A 13,554-nucleotide genomic window follows, 5' to 3' on the forward strand; every position below is an offset into this window, starting at 1 on the left:
TTAGGCTCAATAGCATTTGAGAAAGTGTTACATAGACTCTTACAATTATACCAACTGATAATAAATTTTTAAATATGTCTCTTTCATTCAGTAAAAGGACTTAGAGTTTAAATTAATTGAGATATGATATTGCTATGATGGCATCTTAATAAATTAACTTAAGTTTTAGGAAATACTTATTAAAATTGCTTTATTTTATTTTCTCCTCCTCAAACATAGACAAATATTGATCATTGATTTATTTTTCTTATGTAATATCCATGGTAACTATAGACAATTATTTTTTCTAAATATAAACGATAAAGAACAGTGATGCCTTGAATATAAGTGAGATTATTTTCTTTAGTACCGTTGAAATTTCTTTTTTTTCCCCCGGTTTTTGGACCACACCTGATGCTGCACAGGGGTTACTTCTGGCTCCGAGCTCAGAAATTGCATCTGGTTTGGGGGACCATATGGGACACTGGGGATCAAAAAAATTACAAAATATGAAGCTACAATTAAACAATTTTCTGTTTGTATCTGATTACTTTGGTTATTCAATATATTACTTTTTTATGAATTTATGTTAAGTTACCATTTAAGAAGTTCCAAATAAAAGTAATTACTCAATATATAAACTTAAGCATGATTAAAAGTAGTATGATAAAATGCATTCCTAAATTTTTAGATTATAAAACAAATTAGAGATTCTCAAAAAAGAGGAGAATATGATAAAAAAATGATACTTGTATTGACAAATTTATTTTGTTATTTGTTAATACATTTATAAATAATGTATTTATTGATAGCGATTATAATAATAATGTATTAATACAATTAATATTTGTATTATAATGCAATGTTAACTGCACATTGAATAGTAATTTAAAATAGTATGTAAGTTACAACCAAAGTATTTAAAAAGTATTTAAAATCGTATGTAAGTTACAACCAAAGTTATCTTAACCATGCATTTAAAAGCACAGCCTTAATCTTACTATAACACATACAGAGCACCCATTACTGAATTATTAACTTTTTATATTCTCTCTATATATAGAATATATATATTCTATATATATTATATATTTACCATATGTTACACCTATAATGCATCTTTATCAATTCATAATGTCAAACCATGAAGTAAATATTTTAATTCTGATTTGACAGATGTAAAAACTAAATATTTAGATATCACTTGACTTTAAATGTTATGATAACAATAAGAGTAAAAAAAAACCTTTGAAATAAAAAACTGTAAATTTTGAGACACTGTAGTTAACTATTATAGTATGTATTGTTAAAATAAATATTAGTGTCTTCACTTTATATTCCCAAACTTACTTCCTGCAATGCTTCATTTTTCCAATGCTTCAGTGATCCAAATTCAGCTGATCTATGTCCATTATCTCTACTCTATCCTTCTCCATCCTTAGCATTTTGCCCATAGTTATTAGTCACGTATAAGAGCCATGCCTTCAGTTTTCAAATTTCTTACATAGTCAACAAACATGACTTAGGCCACTATTTTTTAAATTTAAATTTTTGTTATTTTCAATATAGTCCTCTCCATGTGTTATATCCTATTGCTAACTAGGGAGCAAAATAGTCTGATATATTGCCAAGTGCCTCAAATAGTGTAGTCTCATCTCACTACTTTATAATATTTTTAAATAATGAATATTCCATAAACAAACATATTTTTTATTTTGAATATTGCTACATAAACTTCAATGCTTGGACCCAGACATGCTCAGTGTTTTCCATGTGCTCTTGTACATGAGTGTTATGATCATTAACTATTAAAGGAAAGCATCTTCTATAGTTCATAGAACAATAACCATAATTTCCCATGTTTTATATATACTACAGGATACATTCTATTACTGACTATAATTATCATCACCAGTAACTGAGGCACAACATTAGAATGTGTAGGCCCAAAAGTGAAGTATAAATCTCATGCCCCAATCCAAAAAGATTGGGGAGATGGGGTCTGGGAGCAAAGGTTGACACAGAAAATAATCCATACAGATTGAAGAGAAATAAAACAAGTACAGGGAAATTCCACAGCAAGCCTTCTGCAATAGTTACTAGCAAGGAGTCAGCTCAGCTGTGGAAAACAAAATCGAAAGCCTTTTCTCCCTGAGACGTGAGGTCTCAAGAAGCAAAAGACCACCCCCTAAGGTGGAGAACAGGTATGATAAGGAACCAATCCAAAAGGTGCTTCAATCCAAAGATGCTTTCAGTTCGATGAGTGACAATCATCAACAAAGAAGAATTATTCTATAGAATGTAAACCCAGTTATTCTAACACAAAGCAAATATAGGTAATTCTACTAGAGCTCAGAAAAATTCTTCAAGTTATTATTTAGCTCTATAAGAAAACTAAAGGACTTTAAGAATTCCGTGAACTGAGTTAGAGAAAATTGAAAAAGACTCTTTTATATATATATATATATATATATATATATATATATATATATATATATATATATATATATATATATAATGTACTGACAAAAGGATTGCTGGCTTTTCCTCTTTCTTCTGGCATATAATCTAAAACTATTGTTTAAGATAAATAGGTGGTGACCCCTAGCAACTAATTACCTTCATCTCAACCTGAGGTGTGCTCTTGGCTTTTTTTCTTTCTCTTGGCATTTTTAACACTTGGAAAAATCTATTCTCTCTCTCCTCTCATTCTCTCTTTCTCTCTGCTTTCTTCTCTCTCCTCTCTCTTCTCACTCTCTGTTTCTGTCCTCTCCTCCCTCCTTTCTCTTTCTTTTCCTCTCTCTATCTTCTCTCTTCTCTCCTCTTCTCTCTCCTCTCTCTTCTGTCTCTCTCATTTCCATTCATTTTTCCACACCATCCCTCTATTACCCTATATTTTTTCAATAAATTTCTCTAAAAAAAACTATTTGAGGCCAGAGAGACAGCACAGCAGTAGTGTTTGCCTTGCATACAGCCAATCCAGGAGTGATGGTGGTTTAAATCCTGGCATCCCATATGGTCCCCTTGCCTTCCAGGAGTGATTTCTGTGTGCAGAACCAGGAGTAAACCCTGAGCACTCCCAAAAGTGACACACACACACAAAAAAAATTGTTGGTAATAATATTTTATATGACTATATCCCAATCTCTGGTGGAATCTGAGCTATCTAATATCTGAAAGTTAGCAACATGTTTTGTTAGTCCTAGATCCAGAGTACTTTCCAAGATGTTGTACGGTTTGCTTTATGTTTTACCTCAGAGAACATTTCAGTGTTATCCATGCTTAAATAGATTTACAACAATATTTGAAAAAAATCTTGATATATTGAACTCAAAAATATTTATTCTCTAAACCTTTCCCACAAGAAAATAGTTTATCTTCAGTCAAAAGTTTTTATATCTTTGTTCAAAATCAAAACAGTGCTATTTAAGCTGATAAATTTAATTAAAAAACCTGATCTTTATCTTGAACTAAAACAGAACATTTTTAACCATTGTTTATCACATGCATATAAGTATTTTGCAAAATTATGCAATATTATATGTCATATACCATCTTAAATGTACTCATGATAGATGGTACAGCAACAAATTGAAAAATTGATTAATATTAATGATTTTAGTATTTCATTATAAAAATAGAATCACATTTTGCATATTACCAATTTAAAATGTCATATTGTATCATGTAATTGATTATTTTTGTGGAACAGTAAATCATGAGATGAAACTGCTATTTTATTGAACTAGAACCAAACTTCAAGATAAAATTTGAAATGATTCTTTATACTATTAAATGTTTTACACTAAGATATGTTCTAACAGTTGGCATTTTTAATAGGAGAAACATTAATTAAATATTAAAAAATTTTAAGAATAAATTAAAGGTCTATTTTTTCTTAATTGAAATAATAAAAGGCATAACAAAAATAAACTACCTTTATTAAAAATCATACACATGATGAGCATATTTGTTCAGTCAGTGATGGAAATTGGTTATAAAGAACTAAATTTTATTATCATTTGATAGGCTCATAAATTTCATAATTAGAAGAGATATAAATAAAAGACAATAGGACAAATACAAAAAATAGCATCTAACATTACTATAGCAACTATCACAGTAGTTCTATGTGCTAATCACCCTTCTATAGTGTTTTCATTTAACTTATTTAACCCTCAAAACTCTACATAGGTACCATTGTCAGTTCCCATTTTAAAGATAAGAATACAAGGTAAGTTTCTTACAGTAATATGCCTAGAGTAACATCGGCTTTTAATGATGGAGAAGGGATTAAATTCTTGTAAGTTTTCTTCTCAAGCTATATTTATTGCTTCTATATACCAAAGGCCAGGTTATGCCAAAAATCGGAATGAAAGTCAGTACCTCTACCCAAAAATATTAGTAACTTTCTTTTTTTTTTTTTTTTGGATTTTGGGTCAGGGAATTGTATGGGATGCCAGGATTCGAACCAATGACCTTCTGCATGGAAGGCAAACACCTTACCTCCATGCTATCTCTCCGGCCCCAATATTAGTAACTTTTTGATCCTAAAATAAAGGAAGATTAGGAATAAGGGAAAACAGTTCCTTTATTAGGAAAACAGCACTCAGTCTAGCAGAATATAATAATATGTATAGCTGTGAATACACATTTTTTTTATTCCTCTTATTTGCACTTAAAAAAAGTGGTAAGGATATTTAAGATGAATTCTCTCAGTTACTTTTTAAGTATATAATACTGTCAACTACAAGCACAAAATTGGATAACAGATGAAGAATTTATTCTTGTGTAATGGAACTCTGACCACTGACCAATATCTGCTCAAAAATCATATGTGAATTCATGAGGTGAACCTTTCAGTCAAAGTGAATAGCATGGCTACAGGCTTATTGCATTTATAGAGACCTTTTTATCCCTTCCCATTTGCATTGTACTTTGTGTGCACCATGTCATACAAGTAATACAAAATGTTTTGTTCAAAGTCACTGAAAAACAGTTACACAGTTTAGTTTAGCAAGTATTCTTGACAGGCAGAGGTTAAAAAGGAAAAAATATATATGTTTTTTGAAAAGGTTATCCATTAACTATAGAAAGGGTCCAGGGAAGCTCACCACCTCAAATAAAGACCATGAACCTCCAGAGATGCAATCAGCAATGTGAGGTTTTTTTCGTCCAGAGCTCTAGTGTCCACCATCTCTTATGCAGTAGGTTTGCAGTGGAACCCGAGCCTTGAAATCCCCTGATTCTTATGGGAATTCATATGATAATGAAGCTACAAACTCAAAACATTTCATTGGTTCACACAACTGTTACAATTCAAAACAACCAATAATGCAAACAGAAAAAGGCACAATTTCTTAACTATTCCAGAACCCCTTTGATGTCAGCCACCCTAATTCTCAAACCTTGCTCTGGTTTGTAGAGATATGGGCTGGATCCTCCAGGTGGTCTCCAGGTGGATTTCGATCTAGCATGGTGGGGGCCCGTACTAGCAGGGTGGAGGTCCCATACTAGCAGGGTGGAGGGCCCATTCCCTTGGTAACGTAGTGACCAGGGCTGTTAAGGGAAGGGAGTTTGGTTTTTTACATTACTTACACTATACTTCAAGCAAGCCAGTAACAGAATCAAAAATAACATTAAACTAAATCTTATTCTTATTCTATACCTATCGTACCATCTATGTTGATTTTTACAGTGCCCAGATTGTTTTCTAATGCTTAGCCTTAAATTCTGTTTTCCTTTTGGTGGCTGCTCTCTTAACATGAGTACATGTCTTTATTCCTTATTTGTCTGAGCCAGCTGGTAGCTAGCTGGGGCCATCCTGGTCAGTGAGCCGTTTACCACTTATTTGTCAGGACCTATAATGGCAGAAGATCTGTAATGGCAGAACTTATGTCAAATAAGAATCAACTCAAAAGTTTCTAAAGCAAGAAACTACAGAAGACAGACAGCATGCTAATCCTATTTAAATCACACCTATTTCGTAATAAATTTATGAAATTACTACTACTTAATAAAACTATAAAAACTGCTTAAAAACACTTTAACATTAACAGCTGACCAATATCTGGTCACTAATCCGTTGCATTCTTTAGCATTCATTAACCAATATAGTTTTATTTCTTCAGCCAATATTCAATGTCTTTTCTTTGATTCTTCTCTTTTTGCAGCAGACTAATTTTAGAGTTAGTATTACTAGTTAGAGTTAGTATTACTAGTTTTGATTCTACCTACATATTCACAATTCTTACCCACTAAACACTTTTCTATTACTATTTTAGATTTTACTAGCTCTGCTTACTATTACTAATTTAGATCTTATTTTTAGAATTGAATCATTAAAAATCACTAATAAATACACATGTTTAAAATTACAATATCACATAATTCTATTCTCTTCCCCTTGAATTGTCATTATAGATATCTCAAAATATGTGAAACTCACTACTTTCTGTGTATCCTTCTTAGTGAACAGCTCCATTATCCAGTAAGTGGAGACCTAGAAACTAAGGCTACTCAATGACCTCTGTAACAATATGATGGTACAACTCATGAAAAACTGACACTTCATGAAAATGTTGTAAATATCTCCACTTTTTGAGTGCATGTTATTAATCATTTCAAGCAAAAATTTTTTACTAGATTTATTGCAAATACTGATTAATTCAACTTATCCTAAGCTTCTTCCCAATGAATTCAAAAATATTTTAGACCTTTTTGGATTGACCTAGACAACCTTTTAAACAGGCAAGACCCATCTACAGAATGGTGCTCTATCTTTTTTTTTCTTATTAATTTTCCGTGCCATTTTTCTGTTTGCAAATGCTACCATCTCTGAAAAAAAATTTAGTTTTAGGCCTCTATTTCTTAACCTAATAAACATATGCTCCTCTTTTAATTTTTATTCATTGAGGCAACTCTGCTTATGGCTCTTATAAAACTGTCTTATTATTTCTCCCAGTATGTATATGAAGCTATTTGGATGTTAATGAAGGCAAGCTCAGGTGCTTCCCCAAATCAAAGCCAAAATTCAACAGACCAAAGTTGAAGAGAGAAAACTAGGAAAGTGAAGACTAAAAATAAATTTAATAAATAAGGAAAAAAATAAACAACTAACTCTAAAATAAACTAACTCTAAAAATAAAAAAATAACTCTTATTCAAGAGCCTGTAACCATAAAGCCTAAGCAATGACAAGAAAGTTTTATAAGGGAAGAAAAGGTGAATTGCACCAGTAGGCACTAGAATAAACAATTAAAACCCCTAATGTGGTGGTTTCCTGGGGCATACTCCATCTTATCAACAAACCTAAACTAGGAAAGGTTAGGCTTTAAGGGGAAGGGTAAACAGAAGATATTTTTTCCTTATCTTTAGGCCTTTAGGCAAGGACTTTTCTCCTTGTCTAGTAATTATTTTTGGCCTGGAGTCACTGACACAGACTTCCTTAAGTTTTTAAGTCACATACTTATTATATTTCAAGTTAACTAGAATAAAATAAGTATTTTGTGTGTGTGTGTGTGTGTGTTTGTTTTTGCTTTGAGAGCTACACCTGGCCTTGTTCAGGACTTACCTGGTGAGACATTGGGGGCTGGGGCATAAGCGTTGCTAGGGAATGGAACCCAATTCAGCCCTTTTTAAGGCAAAGCACCTTACCTGTTATACTGTCTCACCCACACCTAGATTAGTTTGTTCTGTTTTGGTTAGTATTATTTCTAAATTGTCCCATGTCAGCAAGGCCAAGGTTAATGCCTGGTACATGCACAAAAAAAGTTACTGAAGGATGAAGCAATCCAAGGAAACAAAAGAAAGAAAATCTTAAGTGAACATTAAGTTCACTCTACAACTTGTTCACAGTGCTCTTTTACTTGTTATGTATAAATTGATCCACTAACGAGCTAGAGTTAACTAGTTTCTATCGTGAAATTCTCAAAAAGGGCCAGATACTTAGTATAGAGTTTAAGGCCCTTGTCTTGCACATGACCAACCGTACTTTAATATTCAGCATAAATATCACTGACTGTGAATCCTGACACTTATCCTCCAAATAAACAAAATTAAAAGAGATTAGCACTAAAGTGTTTGCTAAATAATATTTATTTTTCTTACATTAAAAAATACCTAGAAATTTGTTTTGTTTCGGTTCTATTTTAGAATTCCATATAAAGGATTCCATATAACAAATAACCACAGTGATTTGTTTCCTATTAAGATATTAGGGGCCGGGCGGTGGCGCTGGAGGTAAGGTGCCTGTCTTGCCTGCGCTAGCCTTGGACGGACCGCGGTTCGATCCCCTGGCGTTCCATATGGTCCCCCAAGCCAGGAGCAACTTCTGAGTGCATAGCCAGGAGTAATCTCTGAGCGTCACCGGGTGTGGCCAAAAACAAACAAACAAACAAACAAAACAAAACAAAAAAAAGATATTAGACACGTTTGTAATAAAAAAAATTAACTAATACTTCTTCATATCACTTTTCTCTTAAATACAGTTTAATATATTACATCTATATTCTGTGTATAAACTTTAAAATAATATATTTATATTTTTATTTTACTCAATTTTATAAACAGGAAAAATAAATTTTATAATAATAATTGCTGCAGAAAATAGTCAGAATATCTGGGGTCAGAGAGATAGTACTGTGGTTATGGCACTTGTCTTACGTGTAGATGACTTGGTTGAGTGTCTGGCACAAGGTATGGTTTGGTTAACCCCTCTGGTAGATATCTCTGGACAGAGTCAGTAAGCCCTGAGTGCCACCAGGTGTGGCTCTCAAACAAGATTTCTAAAGAGCTCAAGACCCTTATGTTTATTGTAATGAAACCAGCAAAGTATAGGAAGTGACTCTTTGAAATACAAGTTTATGATATTTATATCAGAGAGGAAGACAAATGATCATTATTTCTTTTTTTTTGTTGTTTGTTTTTTGGTTTTTAGGTCACATCCAGCAGTGCTCAGGGGTTAATCCTGGCTCCAAGCTCAGAAATTGCTCCTGGCAAGCACGGGGGACCATATGGGACACCAGGATTCGAACTGATGACATTCTGCATGAAAGGCAAATGCCTTACCTCCATGCTATCTCTCTGGCCCAAATGATCCTTATTTCAGCTACATTTTCTTTTCCTTGTTAAAAGCAAGATTATTCTCTCTGGTGCAGTTTTAGTGTTCTTTGTTTCTGGTCCAGTTTTGCATGACTTAAGCACAAAGGCTGGTACAAGCTCCCCAGAGAGAGAATTTCCTGTGGTTTAATAGGTTTCTTTATTAGGATGCTTTTCCCTGTTGGGGAGTGCTTCTAGATAGTCATTAAATAATTTGTTTCCATTATATCTGGTCATTATCTTAGACGAAAATATACAAATTTTTAATTAATAATATTCATGATAAAATACAATAAGTATTTTTAGTGATATTCTCACTAGAAAATACTCTAAGTGTATGATATGTTTTAATTTTGAATTATTAATCTGCTGATAATATGTTTTAAGTATATGGTAGTCAAAGAGTATTCGAGTTTTGACTGAAAATAATTAAATGGAGGAGGAACAGTGAGATAATTCCTTGCATGCAGCTGACCAAAGTTTAATACCAGGTACCACATATAGTCCCTTTCCAGGAGTGATTCCTCATCACAGAATGAGAAGTGAGCCCTGAGCACCTCTGGTTATGGTTTAAAAAAATTGGATTTTTTAATATATTAGGGTATGAAACAAAGTTGAGTTCATCAAAGAAGGGATGAAATGTTATCAAATATGGATATAATTACACATAGTACATGCTAAGAAATAATTAACTGAATTACATTAGGAAATGTAATCCTTGATAATTTCACTTTATAAAAGTAGTATTTATTTATTTTCCTTAGTATTGTTTTAAAATTTATTAATCTAACATATTTTATCATAACAATTAGAATTACGGATTTCTGATAAACTGGTGAACCTGAAACACAATCAAAGATATGCCATCATCTAACAAGTTTTCCACTCACTGAACTGCATTTAAATATCAATCCAATAAAATATTGCTTGAGACACAAATAAGCATCTCCCTATTCAGAACATAAAACTGATTATGCAAAATGATCTTGGTCAGTGAAAAAATAGAACAATAGATTAAGAAATAAAGACACTAGAAACTAGGCATGCAGTTGATTTGTGGTCAATTCAGTACTTTTAATAATGAAATAGCTCACCTTTACAAGTACTTTAGAGACACTGAAATGTAATAAAAGTATATTAAGAACACAAAACCAAGTTGGTCTAGATCCAGAGAATAAAGGATTTTTGTAATAGCTGTATAATTTTAAATATAAATGATATCATATATGTTGATAGTATCTCTACTTATAGTCAATCTGTAAAATTTTTATTCTTGTGATATATAAAAATTCAATTTTTTCACCCTATATTTTAATATTTTATATACAATTTATAAAGTATATTAGCTACCTTTATTAAAACACATAATACCAATAATTATAATTGTAATCATTTTATTCATGGGTGGAAAACAGGTTCTGACAATTTCATAATCCTTTTTATAAACCTCCTCATCATACTTAATAAGAAATTATCCCATGAACTATTTTATCATGGGGCTGTATTCTAAATTATAATTACTTTGATCAAAATCATATTTTAATTTACATGTGAATAGTAATTTATCATCATGAGGTTCAATAGTGGATACAATAGAAATTTGAACCTTTGTTCAAAGAAAATTCTATAAAAAGTAACCTCCAGAGGGTAAGTTGTCCTGTTTGAAGTGAGTTATTGAGGTGAACAACTCTGACCTCTCATCAAAATGATGAGACAACGGAGAACAGTATGAAAAAAAAGGAAACTTATCAACATTCTAAAATTTAGCTAATATCTATCCTCTAAACATGTATTTGCTAATGTCCTGAGTAAAAGACACATTTTAGTAAATATGAGGATGCCAAACCCATTTACTTTAGTATGAACTCATTGGTGATGGGAATGTTGCACTGGTGATGGGTGGTGTTCTTTACATGACTGAAACACAAACACAATCATGTATGTAATCAAGGTGTTTAAATAAAAAAAAATAAAAAATAAATAAAATAAGCTGTGTATACTTAAAAAAAAAAGAAAGAAAGAAAAGCACAAAGAACAGATAAGAGGCCTTCTCTATGGGTAAGCCTAATTTCTTGAGTTATAGTCTCTTCATGGATAGATTACCAGTCTACTTTTGTATCGTTTTAGTTTAAAACAAGAAACAACAATTATTATCTGGTCAATTAGCAAATTAACAGAAATATATGTTCGCTGAATGTTTCTGTTTTTACACATTGTACTTTTGCCAGAGTGTTGCTCTAAACATTATAAAAGTAATAAGGATATTATTTTATCCTATGTGATAGGTATATAAAAATATATTACATATGTTTTATCCAATAATTTTTTTTTTGGTTTTTGGGCCATACTCAATTACTTCTGGCTATGCACTCAGAAATTGCTCCTGGCTTGGGGGACCATATGGGACACCAAGGGATCAAACCCTGGTCCGACCTATGTCAGCTGCGTGCAAGGCAAATGCCCTACACCTACGCTCCTGCTCTGGCCCCTATCCAATACATTTATAAGAGTTATATTATTGTATTGTTACAGCACTCTTTTAGACTACTCACTGGCACAACTTAGTAGACTTGGCAACCAACACAATTTTATTAAACACTATCTTTTACCAGCTAATGTGCTAGTTGTGGGACATTCATTGATAGAAAAAAAAAAGTCATAGAATTTAAGTTCTAGTTTGTATGAAGTGCTCTTTTAAAAAAAGGTTAACCAATTGCTGTAAAATGGAAGCTAAGTAAATTAAGAAAAACATTTCCCAAACATTCAACCTTATGTGCACAATTTGACCTCTTATACAGGACCAAAAGCAAGAAATTCTGATGTCCAGTAGTATGCTCTCTTGGTATGGTCATATACCAGGAGAAAAAGGAGAAATCACAGATCCTAATATGTATAATAACCTTATCTTAACCCTTTCTGGTAACTGCACATGGCTTCCATTCCCTCATCTTTGTGTGTATATATTTATAAAATATGCTACATATTTATATATATAAATATGAATATAATATTTTAGTTGGTGGACTGAGGGATAAAGAGGTACTACTAGAGTTAAGATATATACCTACCAGTTAACTGCACCTGGTCCAATTCCCAATACCACAAAGCTTCAATAGAGCAACACTGCATCCTCGGTGGAGCCCTTACATTGAACTTCTTGGCCAGCCAGAAAGATCCCCAAACTGTGGTAAGTGACATGAGAGTCCTAAAAAATAAAACTTTTTATATTAATAAAAGTATGATTAAATCAATTGAGAAATTTTGAATAAATTTAACAATCAAGAAAATACTAGTTGGGCCAGGGGGTAGGTCTTTTGCTTTGTGTGAGACCTATCAGGTTTGATCTTTGGTACCACATATAGTCCCCTAGAGACATCTATATTTCATTCTTAGATCACTCCCTGCTTTTCTTTTCCTATCACCTTTTTTAGTTGTGAAAATTCTGCCTAGGCTCGATTAGAATTCCACCTAGGCTTAATCAGTATAAGTACATTTTATTTCATTAACTATACCACCCAGGTGAATTAATTTTGTTCTGGTTAATGAAAGTTAGGCAGGGAAAAAGTACAGCAGTGGCTCAGCTCCATCCAGGAAACTGGAACCCCCTGAATGTATGCTTTTCTCTCTTGAAGCAGTTTATTCTGTATATTGTGGGGCGACCTTGTTGCAAACCTATCCATTCAGGGTAGCATTAGGGTGAAGCCAGCTACCACAGTTCCCCAGGCTGCCAGTTGTGGTTCCTGAGTGCAGAGCCAGAAGCAAATCATGGACATTGCAGGATGTGGCCAAAATAAGCAAATAAAACAAACAAAAAATCAATTTAATCTATTTTTAAAAAATTATTTATGAATCCACAAAAATTAAAAAAAATACAATACCATAGAAACATTAATTTCATAGAAAAAATTCTTTCCAGTAATTCTTTCCAGTGCTCTGAAGAGTCCTTATACATTGTCAGTGAAGGTTGGGCTCTGTTCCATGGGTATATAGATTATTTCAAGCCGACATAACTAGAAGCTTTAAAGCAGGGGTCCTCAATTTTTTTAAACAGGGGGCCAATTTACTGTTGCTCAGACAGGTGTAGTAGTAGTTTAAAAAAAAAAAAACTATGAACAGTGGCCTGCAGGCCTTAGCTTAAGGAGGAGTAAATAAACAGAGAAGGAGCTGAGTTGAAGAGTGCAGCACACATTGCACGCATTTGCACTGCTGTCAAGACAACAGAACAGCTCAACAGGACTGGGAACAACTGAAAAAATACCTGGCAGGCTGGATAAATATCCTCTATGGGCTGCATGTGTCCCGGGAATATAGTTTGAGGACCCCTGCTTTAAGGGCTCATGAGCAACTTCAACCCTAATACGTGAAAGAATGTAGTTGAAAAGATGGCACAAGGAGGGGTTAAAGAATTTGCCTCTCATGTTGACCTTGCTTTGATTATAGAACCACATTTAGTTCCCAGAGCACTGCCTGGAATAAT

Source organism: Suncus etruscus, chromosome 3 (assembly GCF_024139225.1).
Source record: "Suncus etruscus isolate mSunEtr1 chromosome 3, mSunEtr1.pri.cur, whole genome shotgun sequence".
NCBI lineage: Eukaryota > Metazoa > Chordata > Mammalia > Eulipotyphla > Soricidae > Suncus > Suncus etruscus.